Source organism: Haematobia irritans, chromosome 1 (genome assembly GCF_050003625.1).
Source record: "Haematobia irritans isolate KBUSLIRL chromosome 1, ASM5000362v1, whole genome shotgun sequence".
NCBI lineage: Eukaryota > Metazoa > Arthropoda > Insecta > Diptera > Muscidae > Haematobia > Haematobia irritans.
In genome coordinates, this window is record NC_134397.1 from 154,947,080 (window position 1) to 154,973,315 (window position 26,236).

The window sequence follows — 26,236 nt, forward strand, 5'->3', positions numbered from 1 at the left end:
TATAGAAATAAAATATTGACAAAATTTTCTATAGAAATAAAATTTTGACAAAATTTTCTATGGAAATACAAATTTGACAAATTTGTTTATAAAAATAAAATTTTGAACAAAAAAATTAATAGAAATAAAATTGTGACAAAATTTTCCACAGAAATAAAATTTTGAAAAAATTTTTCTATAGATATAAAATTTTGACAAAATTTTCTATAGAAATAAAATTTTATTGTTGTTTTTGATTTCAGCTTAAAACCATGCATTGACTAAACTACAAGTGTAGCTTAACCAACAGAGGAAAAGAAAAAATTTTTTTGGCAGATTGCAACACTATGCTGGTCCAATCGACAAATTGGGGGGAAATTCATAACTTTTGGGATCAATGCCAAGACTATGAATTTAATAAATTATCTAGTCACCCTAGTGTTCTTTTGGCTGAAATATTAGTAAAACTGGCATTGGCTACAATGCATAACTGCTTTGCATACAAAGTAATGTCAAACGCCTTTTTGATTCGGCTATAAAAATGAGACTAAATATCGAATCGGTCAGCACTTATCCATGAATTGAGTGGACTGACTAACTTATGTGAGACTAAAGTATCGAGCTGTCATTATTCAGAGTTAAATCCATTATTTTCCCGATAAATTGTTCTGTATCTCGAGTTATGTAAAGGCGGCCCTGTATTGCCAAAGACACCATGTTTCTGTGTCGTCTCCTTCTAGGTAATGCAAACGTAACTTCTAAATTTCACACAGTGGTGCAGACTGGGTTTTTGCCAAGAAACGAGATTCTGGGAATTACGCATCTAATGTTGTATCAGTTGAATTTATAATTGAATTCTATTTCAAGTTCTACAAATGGTGATATTTTTCTGCGTGTTCGTGTGATAACTTCTCATATCATGGTGCTTTCAAGGGTACATGCGCAGCCCGAAATTAAGCAAATTCACGAATTGGGGCTTCCTATAGTAGATAACTATCCTAAATAACCATTCTCAATGAGTGAATCCCTTATCTACCTATTGAGTCGCCCATGTGTTTGCTCTTTATATACAAATTATTTACGGCCGAAATCAAAATTTTGGTTTTTGCAACCATACACATGCGAACAATTTATTTGCAGTGTACACTCATTTATATTTTTAACAGCCTTTTGAACGTTTTTTTTACGATATACTCGTATGCCATATATCACTTTTATTGATTTTTAATTTACCCACTAAAATGCCGTGGCTTAACAACGAACCATGAAATCTTTGAGAGAAAAAGCCTTATAGCGACAGCCAATGTGACAAGAATAGGCCATATCCTTCGGCCATAAAATTTATGATTTACGGGTATCACGAAAAAAAATCCATATAAACAACTATCACATATTATATGAGTCGATGGTATGAACTGGAAAATCAGGTTTATTGGTAGGCTATATAAAAAAAAAAAAAATTTTGCTTTGCATTTTATGTTGTGAGGAAATCTCATAGTTTATGGGAGAGTTAAATAGAATTAAAATATAGGAATCTATTTTGTTTACGATGCCTCAGTCAAATATGCATTTTACGAAGTACCAATTTTAAAGCCTTAATGAAAACCTACGATTGGATCTAGAAATTGTGGTAGCAGGATTAATTCAGCTTATTGTGATGGTTGTTAACAGTGCATACTTTTATAAAATTTCGACAAAATTTTTTATAGATATAGAATTTTGAGAAAATTTTCTATTTTTTTATAGATATAGAATTTTGAGAAAATTTTCTACAGAAATAAAATTTTGAAAAAATTTGTTGAAGAAATAAAGTTTTGCCAATATTTTTTTATAGAAATAAAATTTTGAAAAAAAATTCTATAGAAATAAAATTGTGAGAAAATTTTCTACAGAAATAAAATTTTGAAACAATTTGTTGAAGAAATAACATTTTGACAATATTTTTTTATAGAAACAAAATTTTGAGAAAATTTTCTATAGAAATAAAGTTTTGAGAAAATTTTGTATACAAATAAAATGTTGAGAAAATTTTCTATGGAAATAAAATGTAGAAATAAAATTTTGCCAAAATGTTCGATTGAAATAAAATTTGGAAAACAAAATCTATAGAAATAAAATTTTGACAAAATTTTCTATAGAAATAAAATTTTGCCAAAATTTCTATAGAAATAAAATTCTATAGAAATAAATTTCTATATTTTCTAAATTTTGCCAAAATGTTCGATTGAAATAAAATTTTGAAAACAAAATCTATGGAAATAAAATTTTCACAAAATTTTCTATAGAATTTTCTATAGAAATAAAATTTTTCCAAAATTTCTATAGAAATAAAATTCTATAGAATTCCATAGAAATAAATTTCTATATTTTCTATAGATACACCCCATTGTCGACACACCAATTTACGGTCCTAAAATACCTCTAGATATTCAATTTCAGGCACATCTGATAGTAAATACATTTTATAGAAGCCCAATAAGTAAAATCGGGAGATCGGTCTATATGGGGACTATATCGAAACTTGGACCGATAGGCACCATTTTCGACACTCCTTTTTATGATCGTAGAATACCTTTAGATTTCAAATTTCAGGCAAATCGGATACAAAATACAGTTCCTAAAAGCCCAAGAAGTGAAATCGGGAGATCGGTCTATATGGGGGCTATACCAGAAGATGGATGGATACGCCCCATTTTTTCTACACCTATTTGTTGCCCTAGAATAACTCTAGATTTTCAATTTCAGGCAAATCGGATAGTAAATACAGTTTCTAGAAGCCCAAAAAGTAAAATCGGGAGATCGGTCTATATGGGGACTATATCGAAACATGGACCGATAGGCACCATTTTCGGCATACCTTTTTATGGTCCTAAAATACCTTTAGATTTCCAATCGAACTTGACCCATCTTCGAACTTGACCTACCTGCAAGCAAAAAACGAATCTGTGCCAAATTTCAGGAAGATAGTCCCATTATTGAAGTCTGTATCGTGATTACGACAGACAGACAGACGGACATGCTTATATCGTCTTGGAATTTTTCCCTGATCAAGAATATAACAGGTTGGGTGATAGGTCCCCGGTCTGACACATAGATGGCGTCGCTAGTATTAAATGCATATTATTTTTATACCCTCCACCATAGGATGGGGGGTATATTAACTTTGTCATTCCGTTTATAACACATCGAAATATTGCTCTAAGACCCCATAAAGTATATATATTCTGGGTCGTGGTGAAATTCTGAGTCGATCTGAGCATGTCCGTCCGTCTGTTGAAATCACGCTAACTTCCGAACGAAACAAGCTATCGACTTGAAACTTGGAAACTAGTTGTTATTGATGTAGGTCGGATGGTATTGCAAATGGGCCATATCGGTCCACTTTTACGTATAGCCCCCATATAAACGGACCACATCGGTCCATAATTATATATAGCCCCCATATAAACAGATCCCCCATTTGGCTTGCAGAGCCTCTAAGAGAAGTAAATTTCATCCGATCCGGCTGAAATTTGGTACACGATGTTAGTATATGGTCTCTAATGCCAATGCAAAAATTGGTCATTATCGGTCCATAATTATATATAGCCCCCATATAGACCGATCACCAGATTTGAACTCCGGAGCCTCTTGGAAGACCAAAATTCATCTGATTCAGTTGAAATTTGGTACGTGATGTTAATATATGGCCTCAAACACCCATGCAAAATTTGGTCGATATCGGTCCATAATTATATATAGGCCCCATATAAACCGATCCCCAGATTTGACCTCCGGAGCACCTTGGAAGAGCAAAATTCTTCCCATTCGGTTGAAATTTGGTACGTGATGTTAGTATATGGTATCCAACAACCATGCAGGAATTGGTTCCTATCAGTTCATAATTATATATAGCTCCCATATAAACCGATCCCCAGATTTGACCTCCGGTGCCTTTTGGAGAAGCAAAATTCTTCCGATCAGTTTGAAATTTGGTAAGTGGTGGTAGTATATGATATTTAGGTTAGGTGATATTTAACAACCATGTGAGTTGAAATTTGTGGATGACAGTCTTTCGTAGAAGTTTCGACGCAATCCATGGTGGAGGGTACATAAGATTCGGCCTGGCCGACCTTACGGCCGTATATATTGTTTAGTTTAATATATACCACGTATGGACTATGTGGTATGTATTACGGTGTTAGGAAGTTTTAAGATACCTTGCCATCGGCAAGTGTTACCGCAACCCAAGTAATTCGATTGTGGATGACAGTCTTCAGTAGAAGTTTCTACGCAATCCATGGGGAGGGTACATAAGATTCGGCCTGGCCGAACTTACTGCCGTATATACTAGTTTTTCATTTATTTTAACTTAGTTTTTCCATTAGTTTATTATAATTTGTATATTTTTTGATTTTCATCGTTATGAGTTGAAAAACCAAGTGTATGCATAGAGTTAATGTGTTGACAGAATTTCATTAAAGTTTATATATTTGTTGATATTTGCAAATGAAATTTTCAATGGAAATATTGGTAGAAATGAGGAGAAACTTTTATTGAAATTCATTTGAATAGTTTTTATGCTGCATTCTATTTTTTTGACACATATGCAATCAAATTAATTAATGGTGCTGAAAGTGAAAGCTTAGAAAATTTATGGCAATTTTAGTTAAAATTGTTTAAAATGGGTATTCATATAAATCAATTTTGATTATAATATCGATATTATAAAAAAAAAAAAAACAAGTAAAGGGTGATTTGTTAAGAGCTTGATAACTTTTTTAAAAAAAAAAACGCATAAAATTTGCAAAATCTCATCGGTTCTTTATTTGAAACGTTAGATTGGTCCATGACATTTACTTTTTGAAGATAATTTCATTTAAATGTTGACCGCGGCTGCGTCTTAGGTGGTCCATTCGGAAAGTCCAATTTTGGGCAACTTTTTCGAGCATTTCGGCCGGAATAGCCCGAATTTCTTCGGAAATGTTGTCTTCCAAAGCTGGAATAGTTGCTGGCTTATTTCTGTAGACTTTAGACTTGACGTAGCCCCACAAAAAATAGTCTAAAGGCGTCAAATCGCATGATCTTGGTGGCCAACTTACCGGTCCATTTCTTGAGATGAATTGTTCTCCGAAGTTTTCCCTCAAAATGGCCATAGAATCGCGAGCTGTGTGGCATGTAGCGCCATCTTGTTGAAACCACATGTCAACCAAGTTCAGTTCTTCCATTTTTGGCAACAAAAAGTTTGTTAGCATCGAACGATAGCGATCGCCATTCACCGTAACGTTGCGTCCAACAGCATCTTTGAAAAAATACGGTCCAATGATTCCACCAGCGTACAAACCACACCAAACAGTGCATTTTTCGGGATGCATGGGCAGTTCTTGAACGGCTTCTGGTTGCTCTTCACTCCAAATGCGGCAATTTTGCTTATTTACGTAGCCATTCAACCAGAAATGAGCCTCATCGCTGAACAAAATTTGTCGATACAAAAGCGGATTTTCTGCCAACTTTTCTAGGGCCCATTCACTGAAAATTCGACGTTGTGGCTCGTTAGTAAGTCTATTCATGATGAAATGTCAAAGCATACTGAGCATCTTTCTCTTTGACACCATGTCTGAAATCCCACGTGATCTGTCAAATACTAATGCATGAAAATCCTAACCTCAAAAGAATCACCCTTTATATACGGCCGTAAGTTCCAAGAAAGTTCTTCTCAAGAGTGTCATCCGTAATCAATGTCCTTGCGCTGAAAAAAATATTTTCGTAAGACCAAAGATTTAATGTCCTTAAAATACGAATGCGAAATGATTAAGACATTTGACTTAAAAATGGTTAAAGAAAATTTTGGTTGACTAAAGTAAAGTTGGATTTAATAATTCGGAAAAATTCTTAAAAAATAATGAAATCGTCTTTAAATTTTTTGTCTTTTTACATCTTGACTATAAAGCAAATAAGCCTTCAACAAGTATATACGGCCGTAAGTTCGGCCAGGCCGAAGCTTATGTACCCTCCACCATGGATTGCGTAGAAACTTCTACGGAAGGCTGTCATCCACAATCGAATTACTTGGGTTGCGGTAACACTTGCCGATGGCAAGGTATCTAAAAAAATTCCTAACACCGTAATATATACCACATAGTCCATACGTGGTATATATTAAACTAAAAAGGCCGATTAAATACGTGTATAATTAAGTTCAAAGTTTCTATAGAAATAAAATTTTGACTAAATTAAATTTTGACAACATTTTCTATAGAAGTAAAATTTGGAAAAAATTTTCTATAGAAATAGAATAGAAAATTTGGAAAAAAAAATTCTATCGAAATAAAATTTTGACAAAATTTTCTATAGAAATAAAATTTTGACAAAATTTTCTATAGAAATAAAATTTTGACAAAATTTTCTATAGAGATAAAATTTTGACAAAATTTTCTATAGAAATAACATTTTGACAATGTTTTCTATAAAAAAATAAAATTTTGGTAGATTATTTTTGGCTCGAGTAGCAACCATGATTATGAACCGATATGGACCAATTTTTGTGTGGCTGGGGATCGGCTATATATAACTATAGACAGATATGGACCAATTTTGGCATGGTTATTAGCGGCCTTATACTAACACCACGTTTCAAATTTCAACCGGATCGGATGAATTTTGCTCCTCCAAGAGGCTCCGGAGATCAAATCTGGGGATCGGTTTATATGGGGGCTATATATAATTATGAGCCGATATGGACCAATTCTTGCGTGTTTGTTAGAGACTACATTGTAACACCATGTTCCAATTTTCAACCGGATCGGATGAATTTTGCTCCTCCAAGAGGCTCCGGAGGACAAATCTGGTGATCGATTTATATGGGGGCTATATATAATTATGGACCGATATGGACCAATTTTGGCATGGTTGTTAGAGACAATATACTAACACCGCGTACCAAATTGCAATCGGATCGGATGACTTTTGCTCCTCTAAGAGGCTTTGGAGGTCAAATCTGTGGATCGGTTTATATGGGGGCTATATATAATTATGGGCCGATGTGGACCAATTTTTGCATGGTCATTAGAAAACATATACCAACACCATGTACCAAATTTCAGCCGGATCGGATGAAATTTGCTTCTCTTAGAGGCTCCGCAAGCCAAATCGGGGGATCGGTTTATATGGGGACTATATATAATTATGGACCCATGTGGACCAATTTTTGCACTGTTGTGAGAGACCATATACTAACACCATGTACCAAATTTCAGCCGGATCGGATGAAATTTGGTTCTCTTAGAGGCTCTGCAAGCCAAATCGGGTGATCGGTTTATATGGAGGCTATATGTTATTATGGACCGATATGGACCAATTTCTGCATGGTTGTTAGAGACCATATACTAACACCATGTACCAAATTTCAGCCGGATCGGATGAAATTTGCTTCTCTTAGAGCAATCGCAAGCCAAATTTGGGGGTCCGTTTATATGGGGGCTATACGTAAAAGTGGACCGATATGGACCAATTTTTGGCATGGTTGTTAGAGACCATATACCAACACCATGTACCAAATTTCAGCCGGATCGGATAAAATTTGCTTCTCTTAGAGCAATCGCAAGCCAAATTTGGGGGTCCGTCTATATGGGTGCTATACGTAAAAGTGGGCCGATGTGGCCCATTTGCAATACCATCCGACCTACATCAATAACAACTACATGTGCCAAGTTTCAAGTCGATAGCTTGTTTCGTTCGGAAGTTAGCGTGATTTCAACAGACGGACGGACATGCTCAGTTCGACTCAGAATTTCACCACGACTCAGAATTTCACCACGACCCAGAATATATATACTTTATGGGGTCTTAGAGCAATATTTCGATGTGTTACAAACGGAATGACAAAGTTAATATACCCCCATCCTATGGTGGGGGGAATAAAAAGGACTTTGATAGCACATGTAGCAGAAAAATCGAATAAATTCAAATTTGTTTACTGGTATCAAGTATGTAAAACTCCAATTTAAAAGTGAATGTTTTGTCTTAAATGTATCCTTACTTCAATTCTCCGCTTCTTTGACTCGGAAGTAATACCAAAATCATTAGAATAAAAGCAATATCTTTGAAACCGAGTATGTTTTTTTTTTCAGTGTACAAAGAAAAAGAAACCATTTATGTTCTTCATTTATATCGTTTTGATTTTCAAGAGACCATAGCTAGTTGGTTGCATTCACGCCAATGGCAAAATATAGCAATGTTATCAATGCTATAAAAATGCTAAAATGTATTTCTTCAGGCAGTTGGTTAAACGATTTTATTTTGCAATGTGCAAAAGCGTACTTTACCGGCTGAATCTTTGTATTTTTTATAGCAGAGCTCTCTTTAAGGATGGCTAAGAGAGAGAGAGAGAGAGGGAGTAAGTTTCCTATCACTTCACCTGCAATGAATAACCCTTGTGGCTGGTAAAAGTATGCAATGTTGTAGATATGTAGAGTGAGTTCATTAATCATTTACCAAGGTTCAAATTCAAAGAAACTATGCCAAGAACTTTTTCTCGATAAGATGTTTTTCTCTTTTATTTTAGCTCAAATTTGATTTTTATGTATTTATTGTAGTTAGGAAAATTCTTTGCTAAAGCACATTTTTCATTGATATGATAATAACTAAGTTCGTGGTACCCTTTCGAAAGACAATTTGTGGATATTTCATTTAAATTACTCAATCATTGGGTTAGGATTTTGCTACCACGATTGCCACAGTTGGTAGAATTCTACCAAAAATGGTAACTTTTTACTGTTTGGTAAAATTCTTGACATTTTGGTAGATTTTTCCTCTACAACTAAGATATACTTCGATTTTAAAAGAAATACAATTTTAACAAAATTTTATAGGGAAAAATATTTTGACCCAACATTCTATCGAAATAAAATTTTTACAAAATTTTCTATAAAAAAATGTTTGCAAAATTTTCTATAGAAAAAAAAATTTTTACAAAATTTTCTATAGAAAATTTGTCAAAGAAAAAAATGACAATTTTTTCTATAGAAATAAAGTTTTGACAAAATTCTCTATAAATATAAAATTTTGACAAAATGTTCTATAGCAACAAATTTTGTCAAAAAAAAAAAATCTTGGCAAAATTTTCTTTAAAAAAATGAGAAAATTTCCTATAGAAAATGAGTAAATATTCTATAGAAAAACATTTTGAGAAAATGTTCTATAGAAAAAATTTTGACAACATTTTCTATAGAAAAGAAAATTAAGAAAAAAAATTACAAAATTGTCCACAGAAAAAAAATTTGCCAAAATATTCCATACAAATAAAATTTTGACAAAAGTTTTGAGAGAAATAAATTTTGGCAAAATTTTCTATAGAAGAAAATTTAACAACATTTTGTATTGAAGTAAATTTTGACAACATTTTCGATAGAAGTAAATTTTGACAAAATTTTCTAGAGAAATAAAATTTTGACAAACTTTTCTATGGAGGTAAATTTTGAAATTTTTTGACAAAATTTTCTATAAAAACAAAGTTTTACAATATTTTCTATTGAGACATATTTTGTCAAAAACAAAAAAAAAAAAATTGGCAAATTTTTCTTTCAAAAAATGAGAAAATTTTCTATAGAAAAACATTTTGAGAAAATTTTCTATAAAAAAAAAATTAAATAAAATTTTGACAAAATTTTCTATAGAAAAAATTTTGACAAAATTTTCTATAGATACAATTTTAACAAAATTTTCTATAGAAAAAAGTTTTACAACATTTTTTATAGAAACAAAAATTAAGAAAATTTTCTATAGAAAAAGAACTTTGACAAACATTATCTTTATACAAAAATTTTTACAAAATTGTCAAAAAAAAAAAAAATAACAAAAATGTTCCATAGAAATAAACTTTTGACAAATGTTTTTAGAGAAATAAATTTTGACAAAATTTTCTATAGAAGAAAATGTTGACAAAATTTTCTATTGAAGTAAATTTTGAATACATTTTCGATAAAAGTATTTTTTTTTTAAATAAAATTTTGACAAAATTTTCTATGGAGGTAAATTTTGAAATTTTCCATAGAGGTAAATTTTGAAATTTTCCATAGAGGTAAATTTTGAGAAAATACAATAAAAGTAACAGACGAACGCAGTGATACTACTCTAGTTGTTAAGCTTTGTGTTGTTGTTGATTTTTCACTTGAATGGTATTTATACATCTATTCCCGATGAAGCAATTCAACGTAATTGCGAAATATTGAAGAATAAAAGAATAAAAAAACGATCTCAAGCTTGAATAACTATTTTCTATTTAAGAAATTTTCTATAAAAAAAAAATTTGACAACATTTTCTATTGAAAAAATTTTGTCAAAAAAAATTGAAAACATTTTCTATAGAAAAATATTTTGAGAAATTTTTCTATAGAAAAAATTTGGACAAAATTTTCCGTAGAAATAAAATTTTGGCAAAGTTTTCTATAGAAAAAAATTTGACAAAATTTTCCATAGAAATAAAATTTTGACAAAATTTTCAATACAAAAAATTTTGACAAAATTTTCGAAAAAAATATTTTGACAAAATTGTCCACAGAAATAAAATTTTGGCAAAATTTTCCATAGAAATAAAAAACTTGAAAAAAGTTTCTAGAAAAATGAAATTTTGACAAAATAGAAGTAAATTTTGACAAGAAGTAAATTTTGACAACATTTGCGATAGAAGTAATTTTGACAAAATTTTCTAGAGAAATAAAATTTTGACAAAATTTTCGATAGAGGTCAACTTTGAAATTTTCTATACACTGAAAAAAACATTGACCTATTATGGAAGATTATGCAACTTAAATTTGAGGACTCGCAATTTACGCAATGCTAAGGACAAAATTCTATAAAATAATGACATTTTAATTAAAAGAAAGTTTATAATCCTTGCTTCAAAAATTTTATTTCATTAAATTTAGGGTACAAATCTTGAAATTTTGCGTTCCTCTGTTGAAGTTGTAGATCTTTGAAGTAAGGCAAATGTTCCTTTAAATAAAGAAAAACATTTTTAATTTAAAGAAATCGTCTTTAACTCAACTGACATATTGAATTTTTAAATTTAACGTAAAACTTACTTTAAGGATTTGCATCTTTGGTTTAAATTTTTTTTAGCATTAAGAAAACAGTTTTTACTTTGAAGTACTTGGCATAATTTGGATTTTGAAACTGGAATTTGTTTGTACATGAATACAGAGAATAAAAATTCGATGAATGAGATCTGTATCCAATTTTAATTTTATCGATCCTAGATTTAAAGCCAGGGAGGTCCCTAAAAAATGTCTTTATTTTAATGAAGCCGCATCTTTGGCTCGGAATCAATACCAAAATCCTTAAAGGAAGGTCAAAATCTTTGGATCCAAGTAAACCTTTTAGTAAAATGTTCTTAAAAAATTGGTAGATTATGTTTGGTACGAGTGGCAACCGTCGGTGCCACTCAAAATTTAATAAGATATTTTAGAAATATGTATCTCAGCTACCTATGCAGCATATACCTACTTGCATTCTTCATTCGGTATTTCGTCCACGTCTAAACCACCCAGCAAAAAAAAGTTGGAAGTACTTCTAAAGGCACAACTTTAGAAGCACTTCCAAAAATAACCTTCCAGAGATGTTCTTTATTTTAACTACTCAGGAAGTTCTTTTATTTAATTTTTTTATAACTCGTTTTTTTCACACTTTTAAAAGGCAAATTTCACATTTTTTGTTTCAAATATGTTAAAAACAGGATAAGGATTAATAAAATGGTATAAATTATTTAAATTTTGTCGAAAAAATTTCTAAATTCATTCTAGAAAAATTGCGAAATTTTGAAAACATTTGAGGTCAAGGGTTTCAGACAAGCGTTAGATTGTATTAAAAATCATAAAAAATTATAAAAATTAATTATTTGTCAAAATACCACAAAATTTTTTAATTCACATCCAAAACACTGAATTCGGATCACATCTAAAGAAGTGGTGCATATTCAGTTCAAAGGCTGTTGAAATGGTGGACATCCATCCTATGACAAGCCCATGTTAAATTCATCGCTTGTGCGCCAATTTTGCACCACTTCCGGATCCAAAAAGAACATTTTCACTACTTTTTTGGCGAGGCTTTTTTTTTTGCTGGGCACGTATCCACCAGTATCTACCAAATTTCTTCAAAATTCAAAATTAGATTATGTTTGGTACGAGTGGCAGTCATCTGTGCTACTCAAAATTTGATAAGATATATTAGAAATATGTATCTCAACTACTTATGTAACATATGCCCACTTGCAGTTTTCATTCGGTATTTCGGCCACGTCTAATCCACGTATCCACCTTTAGAGTGGGTAATTTGTTGTCAACTCTTTCTTCAATTGATTGCTCTTCTAAAAACTCGTATACTCACATGCATTACTCTCTTACCGTTAACTCTTTCTTAAAGAGGTTTATCAAAACATTTTGTCAACAAATGTAATTAAGTAATGACGAAAACTCATTTTCATAACAGAGTGAGTAGTGTGAGATTTATTTTACCTTCACAAACATCACCACTACTCTATAAGAATAAGATTGACGACAACAACAATAACAATAAAGCAGACAACTTAAAATATTTTTAACATAATTTCATTCATTCTCACCAGAGGTTTGGTGAGTGTGAGTTTAGATTTTACATACAGAACATGGTATGTGGGGTTAAAGATAGATAGAGAGAGAAAGAGAGTAGGAGGTTTGGTTGGTATGGGTGCTATGGGGTTTTTATTAACCTCTTAAGGTAAGTGTAAAATTGTAGTTGTTGTCTGGGCGAAGGTGTTTGAATTTGGTGGGAGGGGGGAGTAAATCATTCGAATATTTGGAGAAGCGTAAAGAATTTGCCAAATCCCATATACATACTCTCACATATAAACAAACAAAACTCTAAGCACAGACATACATACTCAGACACAAAACATACCTTTCCCAGGAGAGACGACGTGGAGCATCCTCAACAGCAGACAACCCTGAAAAGTTCATATCATAGTATTGTTGTTGTTGCTGTAGTAACTGTTGGTTATATTGCTGTTGTTGCTGCTGCTGTTGGTGTTGTTGTGACTTGGACGAGATACTCGAGCTTGATTGATGTAACAATTTCACTAAACGCCTTGTTATGGCTATATTCGATGTCGATGATGCTGTACTACTACTGCTTGCCGAAGCATTCGTTAGTGAACTGGATGAATAACCGGATAGATTATTGCCATAGTGATCGGATGAAAATCCACTTGAACTTCCGCAACCACCAAAACCAGGAATTTGACAACCAGTCTCAACAGTGGGTGTATTATCAGCCGAATAGCGTGCTCCATCCCCAGATGTTGATGCTCCCGAGGTGGAGGCAAATATTGATGAGGAACGTTTTTTGGAAGCCAATCGATAGGCACGAGCCGCAACGACATGTGGTGCTGGTATTCTATGACAAATGACATCAGGAGGGAATAATTGTGAAATTTGAAGCGGAGAAAGTGATAATTTGCAAAAAAAAGGAAACCAACATTGAAGATACATTACACACGAATGTCAATACAAACTCACGCACTGTGAAATCACTGTATTGTTATGCATAGACCTACATACATAGATTTGGGGGTACTGTTACATACATACATAGTACATAAGGTAGCGTGTGTTGTTATAGAGACAGACATAGACAGGTGCAAGCTTAATTTAACCTTAAGTCGTTAAAATTGTTTTACATGCAATCCACCACAAATATACACACACACACTCATACATACATACATTTATACATTCATTTTGTTATAATTCATTTTGTTTTATAATCACACAATTTCCATTTCATTTAATAAACAATTGGACAAGCATTTAATTTTCGGAATAGCTTTAAGCAGGGTGCTACGTGACAATAAGATTGCATTGTGCTTTGCTGGTGTTCTAAAAATTGACTTACACATACATACATATTACATACGGGATATTTCACTGCATATCCAAAAATAAAACAAACAATTATATACGGCCGTATTTTCGGCTGAATTGAATCTTATAAACCCACCATCATGAACCCTCACATACCAGAGTTGGCTTTTATATTTCGGGATTAGGCCTAGGTTTGACCAATCCCGAATTTGCCAACTCACAGCTCTATCGTAAAGCTTAAATTTTTTGAGGTTATACGTACTCAGAACGTTTTAAATAATACATCTCGCCCAAACGATGGAATTAAATCGTGAACATTTTCGTGCGATTATTTTTTACAACGTATTTCTTTTCCTTGACGTGGATTAACAGTCCAATTTTTGGCAATGAAGATCCATCAATGACCAGTGTTTATCGATGGTATTGTTAATACAACCGAGGTTGTAGTTCACTCCAAGACGAATATCGTTAGGGGTCATCCAAAAATCAGTTGTTTGGGAAACCATTGCCTCAACTTATATTGCAAGATCGTCATTTGTCCTATTGTGAGATTGAGACAACCTTTGGCATTAAAGGGACGAGCATACATTCAATTTTGCATAAACATTTGGCCGTCAAAAATTTGATTTTGGTATCGATTCCGAGCCAAAGAAGCGGAGAATTGATGTAAGGGCACATTTAAGACAAAATTATCTTTTAAATTGAAGTTTTGCGTACTTGATTCTAGGAAACAAGATTTAATAATTTAATTGTGAAGATGCTTTAATTAATTTTGAAGATTGTTTCAAAAGTATTAAAGCCAATAAAACGAAATTTTCTGAATTTCGCCGTTTTAAGTGAAAATTTAACTTTTGAACAATGAAATTTCTCAAAAAACAATAAAAAATAAATAAATAAAAAATCCCCGCTGGAATTTGAACCTGTGTCGTTTGACTTTTTCACTTCCATAGAAGTTCGTTTGAGAAGGTTTTGCAAATTACGAGAATTTTTAATTTTTTGTATATTGTAAACAAAAAATCCGCTGTTGAGATTTGAACCAGCGTTCTTTATTTTTTCATTCATAATAATAAAGAACATCTCAGGAAGTAGTTAGAATATTATGCCGTGGTGTCGTGTTAGGTTCATATCACAAACATTTGAATAGACGTTTTGATGCATCGTCTTCAATGGCGTTTGTGGCTGAATGTGTTAATGCGTTCTGTTATGGTGCCAACAGACCCAGGTAGACAATTTAGTGAAAATGTTATTTCTATAGAAACTTTATGAAGCATTTCATAGTTGGAGAGGAATATCTTTCAAAGCATCAAGAATTCTACCAATCTACCAAACCACCACTACCATATTTGGTAGACTCGTGTTCATAATTGTATATAGCCCTCATATAAAGCGACCCCCATAACTATATACCGGTCAAGAACTGAATATATAATCGACCTCTCTTTTGTCTACTATATATCCCGCATGGACTAACTTACAATTTACAAGATGATGTTAAGAAGTTTTAAGATGCCTTGCCATCGGCCGCAACCCAAGTAAATAGTTTAATTGTAGATGACCGTCTTTAGTAGAAGTTTCTACGCAATCTATGGTGGAGGGTACATAAGATTCGGCCTAGCCGAATATACTTGTTTAGTTTTTTAAATTTCTTCATCCAAATGAACTTCCAAGACACAACTTCTAAAGCAATACCAAAGATCGAAAAATGAAGTACTTCCGTCCTATGACAAGCCTATGTAAACTTCATTGGAGATGATCAAAGTTTGCAGATCACAAATTGGATACTTTTTTGGAAGCTCTTTTTTTGCTGGGTTGTTAGGTATGCCAAATTTGATCGAAATCGGTTCAGACTTAGATATAGCTCCCATATATATCTTGCGCCCGATATGCACTTATATAGGCCCAGAAGCCACAGGTTTAGACTAATTTGTTTGAAATTTTCCACAAGGAGTACAATTAGTAGTTTAGTCAACTGTGATAAATTTTATTGAAATCAGTTCAGATTTAAATATAGCTCACATATATATCTTTCGCCTAATTTAGACTAATTTGAACACAGAGGCTAAATCTGTACTATGATTCAGGTGAAATTATGCACAGGGAATTAAATTAACATTCTAACTATGCTTGCCAAATTTGGTTGAAATCAGATTTAGATATAGCTCCCATATATATCATGGATGGTATCAAGGAAGATATAAGTTAATAGCATTTGCGGACCAGAGGTCTATGGATTGCTTTAAAGCTGCTTTGATGCTAATTGGTGAAGTTTTGGAAGGAGCCGCTTTGGAGTTAGTCGATAGAAAAGACATACCGGCTAAACCTAGAACATATGCATGGATACCTGCAAATCCTCCTGATCCTGAGTCAATACTAAATAGACTAAAGGAATGTAACCCAGATCTTCCAACCGCCGATTGGAAGGTTGGTCGTTTGGTTGAGGTGGATAGACCAAGACGACATGCGGTGTATTGAATATTGAGTCGCTGCCACATCTAACCCAGACCCAAGGACGTGTAAGTTATGACTTTCATGATATCCATATGAAGGTATACAAAAGCGATCAGCCAAAGGATTCCGAAACGAACAAGCCTCCGGTAGAGTTAGAAGAAGAAAAATCTTGCGAAGCCGAAGGAGACATAAAACATTGACAAACATCGTATGCGGGAAGTCCCTACAGGTTCAAACCTCACCAAAGCTGAACAGCGGGTTGTTGCGAGAGTCACCGAGATCTGTGAAGAGGAAGCCCTTGATGACTCAATTGATGCGGCTGATGTGACGGTGGTTGAAAATTTGGATGGTTCTACGGTTTCTCCAGATAAATCTTCACCATTGTAAGGCCGCTTGTGCTGCCTTAAAAGTTCTCCTCATGAAAGGAGACATAGATTTAGTTCTTATTCAAGAACCATACATATATAAGAACAAGATCTTTGAATTAAGCACTCCGGGTTTTAAACTTTTGCATAATACCGGTAAAGATATAAATCGAGCATGTATAATTTCTAAAAACGAACTAAACTTGTTTCTGCTTCCTTCATTGAGCAATGCAGACACTGTCGTTGCCAGTTTAGAAATATCCAAATGCAAATACTGAGTAACTTCGGTCTACATGGTACATGATAGGGAGATGCTTCCATGTGCCGTTAAGACCTTAGTTGAGGAGTCACTGAAAACAAAGACAAAACTCATTATGGGATGCGATGCAAATGCACATCATAGTATTTGGGGAAGTAGTGATACTAATGCAAGGGGAGAGTCGCTAATAGAGTTTATTTTGCGTACTAACCTGGTAGTTTGCAATAAGGGAGATGCACCAACCTTCGTCACCAAAAACTGGCAAGAGATGTTGGACGTCACATTGGCCTCTCCGGAACTGAATGATAAGATATCTGAGTGGCAAGTTTTGAGGGAACATAGCTTCTGAGATCATCACTATATCAGTTTCAGATTGGCTGTTCGTACTTCAAAGACCATATTTCCGCCAAATGTTAGGAAAGCCAGAGACAAATATGGGCACTGTGCAAGATATCGAACACGCAGTGGAGAGGATTACTAAGGCCTTCAACATCACACTGAAAGCTGCATGCCCTAGAGGGAAGCCAAGGGGGGAAATCGACCACCATGGTGGTCTACGGAGTTAAGTAATATGAGGAAATCCTGCAGGCAGCTCTTTAACAAAGCAAAGTCCACCAGAGCTCCTGAGGATTGGGACGCTGAGAAAGGCTCAGCATAACTCTTGGAATGATTACTGCAGCAGTATTGAGAATACGTCCGAGGCTTCCACTCACCAAAGGGAATTTCAAAACTCTCACGGTTAAGTCCATATCCTTAGGGGGTATTGAAATTCCCTTTGGTGAGTATGCAAAATATCTTGGTGTTATTCTGGACAGGAAGCTGAACTTTAAGCTTAATATTGAATAAAGAGCGAGAAAAATCACGATAGCTTTGTATCGTGCAAAAAGGCAATAGGAAAAAAGTTGGGACTAAAACCGAAAATTGTGTATTGGCTATACACGGCAGTGATTAGACCTATAATGCTATATGGTGTTGTAGTCTGGTGGCCGGCACTTCAGCAACCGACAGGTTTAGATAAAGTTCAGCGTATGGCGTGCTTGTGTATCTCGGGCGCATTCAGTAAGACTGGAACATATTCCCTTAATGTTATGCTGCGTCTATTGCATGGCCAAACAGTCAGCTGCAACAACGGCTGTGCGGTTGTGCAAGCTATCGCTGTGGTCGGAAAAAATGTACGGTCACAGTTCGGTCCTCAAAATAATGCCAGATGTGCCTAACGTAGTGGATTACACTCTGGCGAAACCACTTTTCTACAAAAAGTTTGAAACTCTAATTCCCAACAGTGAGGCGTGGTGTACACAGACCCCGGGGAATAAAAGATATATAGATTTCTACACTGATGGCTTCAAATTGGATGGACAAGTGGGTTTCGGAGTATATTCTAAAGATCTGGAACTTAGAGTAGCGAAAAGATTACCTAATCACTGTAGTGTTTTTCAGGCTGAAATATTAGCAATAATAAGCGAATTGGCTGAGAAGTAATGTTCCAAAAAATGTTGGCATTAATATGTACTCAGACAATCAACCTGCAATAAAATCCTTGGACTCTGTGTTCCTTTACTCGAAAACGGCAATCGACTGCCGCAAATCTCTCAACGAGATGGCTGAGCAGTACAATATTCACCTAATATGGGTGCCTGGCAATAGGAACATACCGTGGAACTGCGAAGCGGATGAGTTAGCAAGGCTAGGAACTACCTTACATATTCCAGGGGAACTAGAATCTGTTGGTATGTCCTTGGCTACCTGCAAGTTCTTACTGCGTGAGAAGGCTGTCATGATGGCAAATGTTCGATGGGAGATTTGCAAGGGTTGTAACGACACCAAGCAAATATGGCCCCATTTAAACTTGAACCGCGCACTAGATATGCTAGTATTCTCAAGACGTCAGATATCACTTCTGATATCTGCTATAACGGGTCGCTGCCTAATAGGCTAATTTGCAAAAACTATTGGTGCGAAGTATAATGACTACTGTACTTGTATGAGCTGTCATGATGCGGAGCAAAAGGAATCAATTAAGTCTGCTAATGTTTTTGGAACAATCTGATTGGTTCAACAGAAGAAAATAATCGAGAAGGTTCAGCGGTTAAAACTAGAAGTGTCCATATGTACTAGGTACTTTTAGTTAATGTGGTATCGCAATGGACTGAATAGTATAAGCGAGCCTCAATCTTAATCGGGATGCCACTTTAACCTAACCTAACCTAACCATACAGGCAGAGAAGGAATATGATCACCTCAAACATGTTTCAAGAGCAAAATGTTATTTTTGTATGGTGTACATGGTCACCATATGTTTGTTACTAAAATTTTATTTTGTCGTCAAATATAACCTGCTTGCCCAAATCAGATACATGATTTCCGAGAAATTAACATGGTGGCGAAAACCATGTTACATGGTCACCACCCAAAAATAACATTTTGCTCTTGAAACATGTTTGAGGTGATCATATTCCTTCTCTGCGTGTATGGTTAGGTTAGGTTAGGTTAAAGTGGCAGCCCGATTAAGATTCAGTCTCACTTAGACTATTCAGTCCATTGTGATACCACATTTACACTCATTTAACCACAGAGGCGAAAGTTTTATTCCGATTTACTGGGAACTTTGCACAGGGAGTAGAATTTGGCACGCATAGCTACAATGCTAATTCTACTCCTTGTGCAAAATTTCAACTAAATCGGAGCAAAAAATTGGCCTCTGTGGTCATGTGAGTGTAAATCGGGCGAAAGCTATATATGGGAGCTATATCTAAATCTGAACCGATTTCAACCAAATTTGGCACGCATAGCCACAATGCTAATTCTAATCCCCATACAAAAATTTCAATTAAATCGGAGTAAAAGATTGACCACTGTGGTCATATGAGTGTAAATCGGGCGAACGATATATATGGGAGCTATATCTAAATCTGAACCGATTTCAATAAAATTTGGCACACTTGACTACACTACTAATTGTACTCCTAGTGCAAAATTTCAACCAAATTGGGGTAAAACTCTGGCTTCTGGGGCCATATAAGACCATATCGGGCGAAGGATATATATGGGAGCTATATCTAAATCTGAACCGATTTCTTCCAAAATCTATAGGATTCTATTATGAGCCAAAACACATACTTGTGCCAAATTTGAAGTCGAAGACTTTGATTACAAAAATGTGTTCACAGGCAGACGGACATGGCTATATCGACTCAGGAGCCCACCCTGAGCATTTTTGCCAAGGACACCATGTGTCTATCTCGTCTCCTTCTGGGTGTTGCAAACATATGCATTAACTTATAACACCCTGTTCCACAGTGTGGTTCAGGGTATAATTATGAACGTGAAGGAAACCTTCTCAACGGTAACTAAAATATATTTCCATGAATTTTGTTTTAATTTTGTGCTCTAACCTAAAACAATTATTTTTTCCTTGTTCATTACACAGCAAAAAATATCACCATAATTTTTCCAATTCAAACTTTAATTGAATTTTAAAAAATTTACATTGTTCAACAATTTTTTTTTTGATTGAAACAAAAATCAATCACAAAAATTTATTGTATCAATTAATTTTTTTTAATTGGAACAATTATTTTTTTAATTGACTTTGGCGATTGAAGACATTTCAATTAAAAATTAATTGAAACACTTAATTTCGGGAAGGCAAAAAATATATTTTTTGAGTTTATATACCCTTATCATAATATTCCTTATATTGAATATAGGGTGCTTTGAGTAAGTACATAACATAGTGATTGCATTTTAGAGAATAGCTGTAGGCTATCATATAAGTGGCCCGCATGGGCTTACTTACTTACTAACGATTCAATAAAGCGGCATAATAACACTCTTATAAAACTTGCACAAAATAATTTTCCAGATTTTCAATGAAACTTTTGGACATGAAATTGGTGTGTCTATCAAATGCCTACTACATTGATTTCTGTATTCTACTGTCACTTCGACATACACTCACACACACACAGACATACGCTAGATATATACAATATAAACAGGATACATGCCTCTATAAGTACCTCATTCATCTATCACAATCCATTTCCTGACCATATGATCTATACACACACACATACTTAGCTATTGACATGTATTCTACCACAATGACTAGCTTACCTCAATAATACGGAACCATCAGCGGCATAACATTCAAAGTCATCACCCGGTATTGCGGTTGTTGTCATCGACATCGTTTGTCCTGCAGCCAATGTTGTTCGATATGTCATAGAAGCATCTGGTGTTTGAGCAGTACCAGCCGAAGAGCCACCAATACTAATACCACCACTGGTATTGCCACCGGCCAATGCGGCCGCTTCGGCCAAAGCCACACCACCACTGCCATGTGGTGTACTGCCTGAGGATTTACGACGATAGACAAAGGTTCCATCGTCCTTGGGCAGGTTAAGTGATTTTATGCTCAGGGTATTATTATTGTTAATGAAATTGTTGCTATTATTATTGTTATTGTTGTTGTTGTTGCTGAGACTATTATTGTTGTTGTTATTATTGCCGCTACTACTGCCCCAAGGAGAACTAACGGCCATAGCCGTTGTGGCGGTTGGTGTTGTTGTTGTATTACGTGTCAATAAAGACCAACGATTTCCGCTACATGTTGATGCTCGGGCCGAGCTGAAGCGCTCATCTGGAACAGGGAGAAAAGCAAGAGAGAGAGAGAATGATAAAGAGCACAAAATTGAATCATCTATGGTGGTGTAAGTCTAAATAGTCACTAGGAAAGAAACCCCAACATAAATTTCAAAATGTCCTTCCTTTACGTAGGCCATTATTTTAAATTAACTAAAGCAAAGAGATATTAATGATTATAAGTGTAAGTGGAAAATATTGGGAATATTTTATTGGAGGGGGAAATTTTAATTTATGGTATATATCTTCAATGTTTATTTCACCAATACAATGAAAAGTTTTCTACACGGATGAAAAAGACTGTTTTTCATATGTTTGGCTATAAACATTATATGTTTGGAAAACTAATTTTTAAACACAATATTTTTGAGTGCAAGCATATAATGTTCATAAACTAGCATAACATGTTTGGGACATATATGTTAGAACATACAGTGCACGAAATTTTTCAAAATTTTATTACTATAGAACATTTTGTCAAAATTCTATTTCTTAAGAAAATTTTGTTAAAATTTTATTTCTATAGAAAATGTTGTCAAAATTTTATATCTATAGGCAATTTTGTTTTTTTCTGTAGAAAATTTTGTTAAAATTTTTTATTAGAAAATTTCCTCAAAATTATGTTTCCATAGAAAATTTTGTCAACATTTTATTTTTATAGACAATTTTGTCAACATTTTATTTCTACAAAAAATTTTGTCAAAATTGTACTACTATAGAAAATTTTGTAAACATTTTATTTCTATAGAAAGTTTTTTCAAAATTTTATTTCTAAGGACAACTTTGTCAAAATTTTATTTCTGAGGACAATTTTGTCAAAATTTTATTTTTTTAGAAAATTTTATCAAAAGTTTATTTCTATAGAAAATTTTGTCAAAATTTTATTTCTATTGAAAATTTTGTCAAAATTTTATTTCTATAGAAAATTTTGTCACAATTTTATTGCCATAGAAAATTTTGTTAAAATTTTATTTCTATAGAAAATTTTGTCAAAATGTTATTTCTATAGAAAATTTTGTCAAAATTTTATTTATTTAGAAAATTTTGTCAAAATTTTATATCTATAGACATTTTTGTTCTATTTCTGTAGAAAATTTTGTTAAAATTTTATTTCTGCAGAAAATTTTATCAAAATTTTATTTCTTTAGAAAATTTTTTCAAAATTTTATTTCTATAGAAAATTTTGTCAAAATTTTATTTATTTAGAAAATTTTGTCAAAATTTTATTTCTATAGAAAATTTTGTCAAAATTTTATTTATTTAGAAAATTTTGTCAAAATTTTATTGCCATAGAAAATTTTGTTAAAATTTTATTTCTATAGAAAATATTGTCAAAATTTTATTTCTATAGAAAATGTTGTCAAAATTTTATTTCAATAAAATATTTTGTCAAAATTTTATTTCTATATTTATTTCTATGTCAAAATTTTATTTTTATAGAAAATTTTATTTCGATAGAAAATTTTGTCAAAATTTTATTTCTATAGAAAAGTTTGTCAAAATTTTATTTCTAAAGAATATTTTGTCAAAATTTTATTTCTAACATATATAAAATTTTGTTAAAACTTTATTTCTACGGAAAATTTTGTCAAAATTTTATTTCTATAGAAGATTTTGTAAAAATTTTATTTCTATAGAAAATTTTGTCAAAATTTTATTTATTTAGAAAATTTTGTCAAAATTTTATTGCCATAGAAAATTTTGTTAAAATTTTATTTCTATAGAAAATTTTGTCAAAATTTTATTTCTATAGAAAATGTTGTCAAAATTTTATTTCAATAAAACATTTTGTCAAAATTTTATTTCTATATTTATTTCTATGTCAAAATTTTATTTTTATAAAAAAAATTGTCAAAATTGTACATCTATGTTATAGAAAATTTGTCAAAATTTTATATCTATAAAGAATTTTGTCAAAATGTTATATCTATAGAAAATTTTGTCAAAATTTTATTTCTATAGAAAATTTTGTCAAGTTATTTTTCTATAGAAAATTTTGTCAAAATTTTATTTCTATAGAAAATTTTGTCAAATTTTATTTCTATAGAAAATTTTGTCAAAATTTTATTTTTATAGAAAATTTTGTCAAAATTTTATTTTTATAGAAAATTTTGTCACAATATTATTACTATAGAAAATTTTGCCAACATTTTATTTCTATAGAAAATTTTGTCAACATTTTATTTTTATAGAAAATTTTGTGAACATTTTATTTCTACAAAAAATTTTGTCAAAATTGCACTAGTAGTAAACATTTTGTTAAAATTTTATTTCTATAGAAAATTTTGTCAAAATGTTATTTCTATAGAAAATTTTGTCAAAATTTGATTTATTTAGAAAATTTTGTAAAAATTTTATATCTATAGACATTTTTGTTTTATTTCTGTAGAAAATTTTGTTAAAACTTTATTTCTATAGAAAATTTTGTCAAAATTTTATTTCTTTAGAAAATTTTCTCAAAATTTTATTTCTATAAAAAATTTTATCAAAATTTTATTTCTATAGAAAATTTTGTCAAAATTTTATTTCCATAGCAAATGTTGTCAAAATTTTATTTCTATAGAAATTTTTGTCAAAATTTTATTTGTATAGAAAATTTTGTTAAAATTTTATTTCTATAGAAAATTTTGTTAAAATTTTATTTCTATAGACAATTTTGTTCTATTTCTGTAGAAAATTTTGTTAAAATTTTATTTTTACAGAAAATTTTGCCAACATTTTATTTCTATGGAAAATTTTGTTAAAATTTTATTTCCATAGAAAATTTTGTTACAATTTTATTTTTATAGAAAATTTTGTCAAAATTTTATTTCTGTAGAAAATTTTGTCAAAAATTTATTTCAATAGAAATTTTTGCCAAAATGTTATTTCTATAGAAAATGCCGAAATAAATTCGTGCAATCATATCTCTTTTCCTTTGCCACCGTCAAATCATCGATTTGAGTGCAGTTGGCTGGTTTTTTTGTTACAATTTTATTTTTATAGAAAATTTTGTCAAAATTTTATTTCTGTAGAAAATTTTGTCAAAAATTTATTTCTATAGAAATTTTTGCCAAAATGTTATTTCTATAGAAAATGCCGAAATAAATTCGTGCAATCATATCTCTTTTCCTTTGCCACCGTCAAATCATTGATTTGAGTGTAGTTGGCTGTTTTTTTTTTTGTTTAGCGTGCTTCCTCTTTTTCTCATTCGTTTTGTTTTGTTATTGTTGGTTTTTTCCTTAATCATTGTTGTCGTTTTCAGCCTAAAACCATGCATTGAGTAAACTACAAGTCAACTACGGTGAGGGCATGGTGAGGCCCCTCTTTTTTTCAGAATTTCACAAAATCAGATATACATTATAATAATATAACATACCCCATATCCTCTGTCAATTTCAAGTAAATTGGAAAAGTTTAATTGTTTCATGGTATGTACTTGAGGAGAAATGAGGTCTCCCTGTGCCTTTTTATTTTCCCCGACCATATATTAACAAATCATATAAATTTCGTAATCTCCCCCGAATTCTCCGTAAAATTTCAGTAAGTCGACAAATTTTAGTTTTTTCCCTGTACACTGTACAAAGTTTACTTGGATTCAAAGATTTTGACCTTCCCTTAAGGATTTTGATATTGATTCCGAGCCAAAGATGCGGCTTCTTTAAAATAAAGAAATTTTTTAGCGACTCATCTGGCTTTTTACCTAGGACCAATAAAATTAAAATTAGGATACAGATCTCATTTATCAAATTTTCATTCTCTTTTCACGGTTTATTAATAAAGCTATTCACGTACATACAAATGCCACTTTAAAAATACAAATTATAACGTATAATTCAAAGTAAAAAATGTTTTCTTAATTCTAAAAAAAAAACTTTAAACCAAAGACGCTAAATCCTCAAAATAAGTCTTAGTCTATATTTGAAGCGTTTTTATCTAAAAGCTAAAGTTTCAATATTTCAGTTAATTTAATGACAATTTCCTTAAATCAAAAATGTGTTTCTTTACTTTAAGGAAAATTAGCCTTAGTTCAAAGACACGAGACTTTAACGGAGGGATTTTAGTGTCCTAAATTTAATGAAAAAAAATTTGAATCAAAGATTGTAAACTTTTTTTAAATAAAATTTCATTATTTTAAAGAAATTTGTCCCTTATATTTTGTAAATTTCGCATCCTAAAATTTAGGTTGCGTAGTCTTTAATATCACGTAAATATGTTTTTCAGTGTACTTTAAAAAAAGTCGGATAAAGGGGAGGCCCCCTCCTCGACCAAATATCGAAAAATAAAGTAGCTGTTCATTGCCTAGACGCCCCCTTCAACCTTCCCTGAAAATTTCAAGCAAATCGCATAATTTTGTTCCAATAAAAAAAAAACGGACAAATGAATGGCCCCCCTTCCCGTTCAAAAATTAAAAAATCAGGCACCCCAGGTCTTTGTCTAGACATCACCTCTAATTTCCTTGGAAATTTCACCCAAATCGGAGAACTTTGGCCCAATTTTGAAAAAGTCGGGCAAGGGGGATGTCCCCCACAGCCACCAGATATAAAAAAATAGGTACCCTATTTTCACCACATGCGTACCCTCTACGTTTTCCGAACATTTTTCATGTGACAAAATAAAATTGTTTTATAAGAAAAGCAACTGCGATAAATTCAAATTATAAAGTTTTGTAAAGTGCGCTTTATGTA

The 26,236-nt window shown here is 32.3% G+C and overlaps 1 pseudogene; it reads right to left on the minus strand.

The window, feature by feature from the left end:
- The window catches only part of LOC142232662 (uncharacterized), a 179,015-nt pseudogene that overhangs the window by 128,781 nt on the left and 23,998 nt on the right, over positions 1 to 26,236 (minus strand).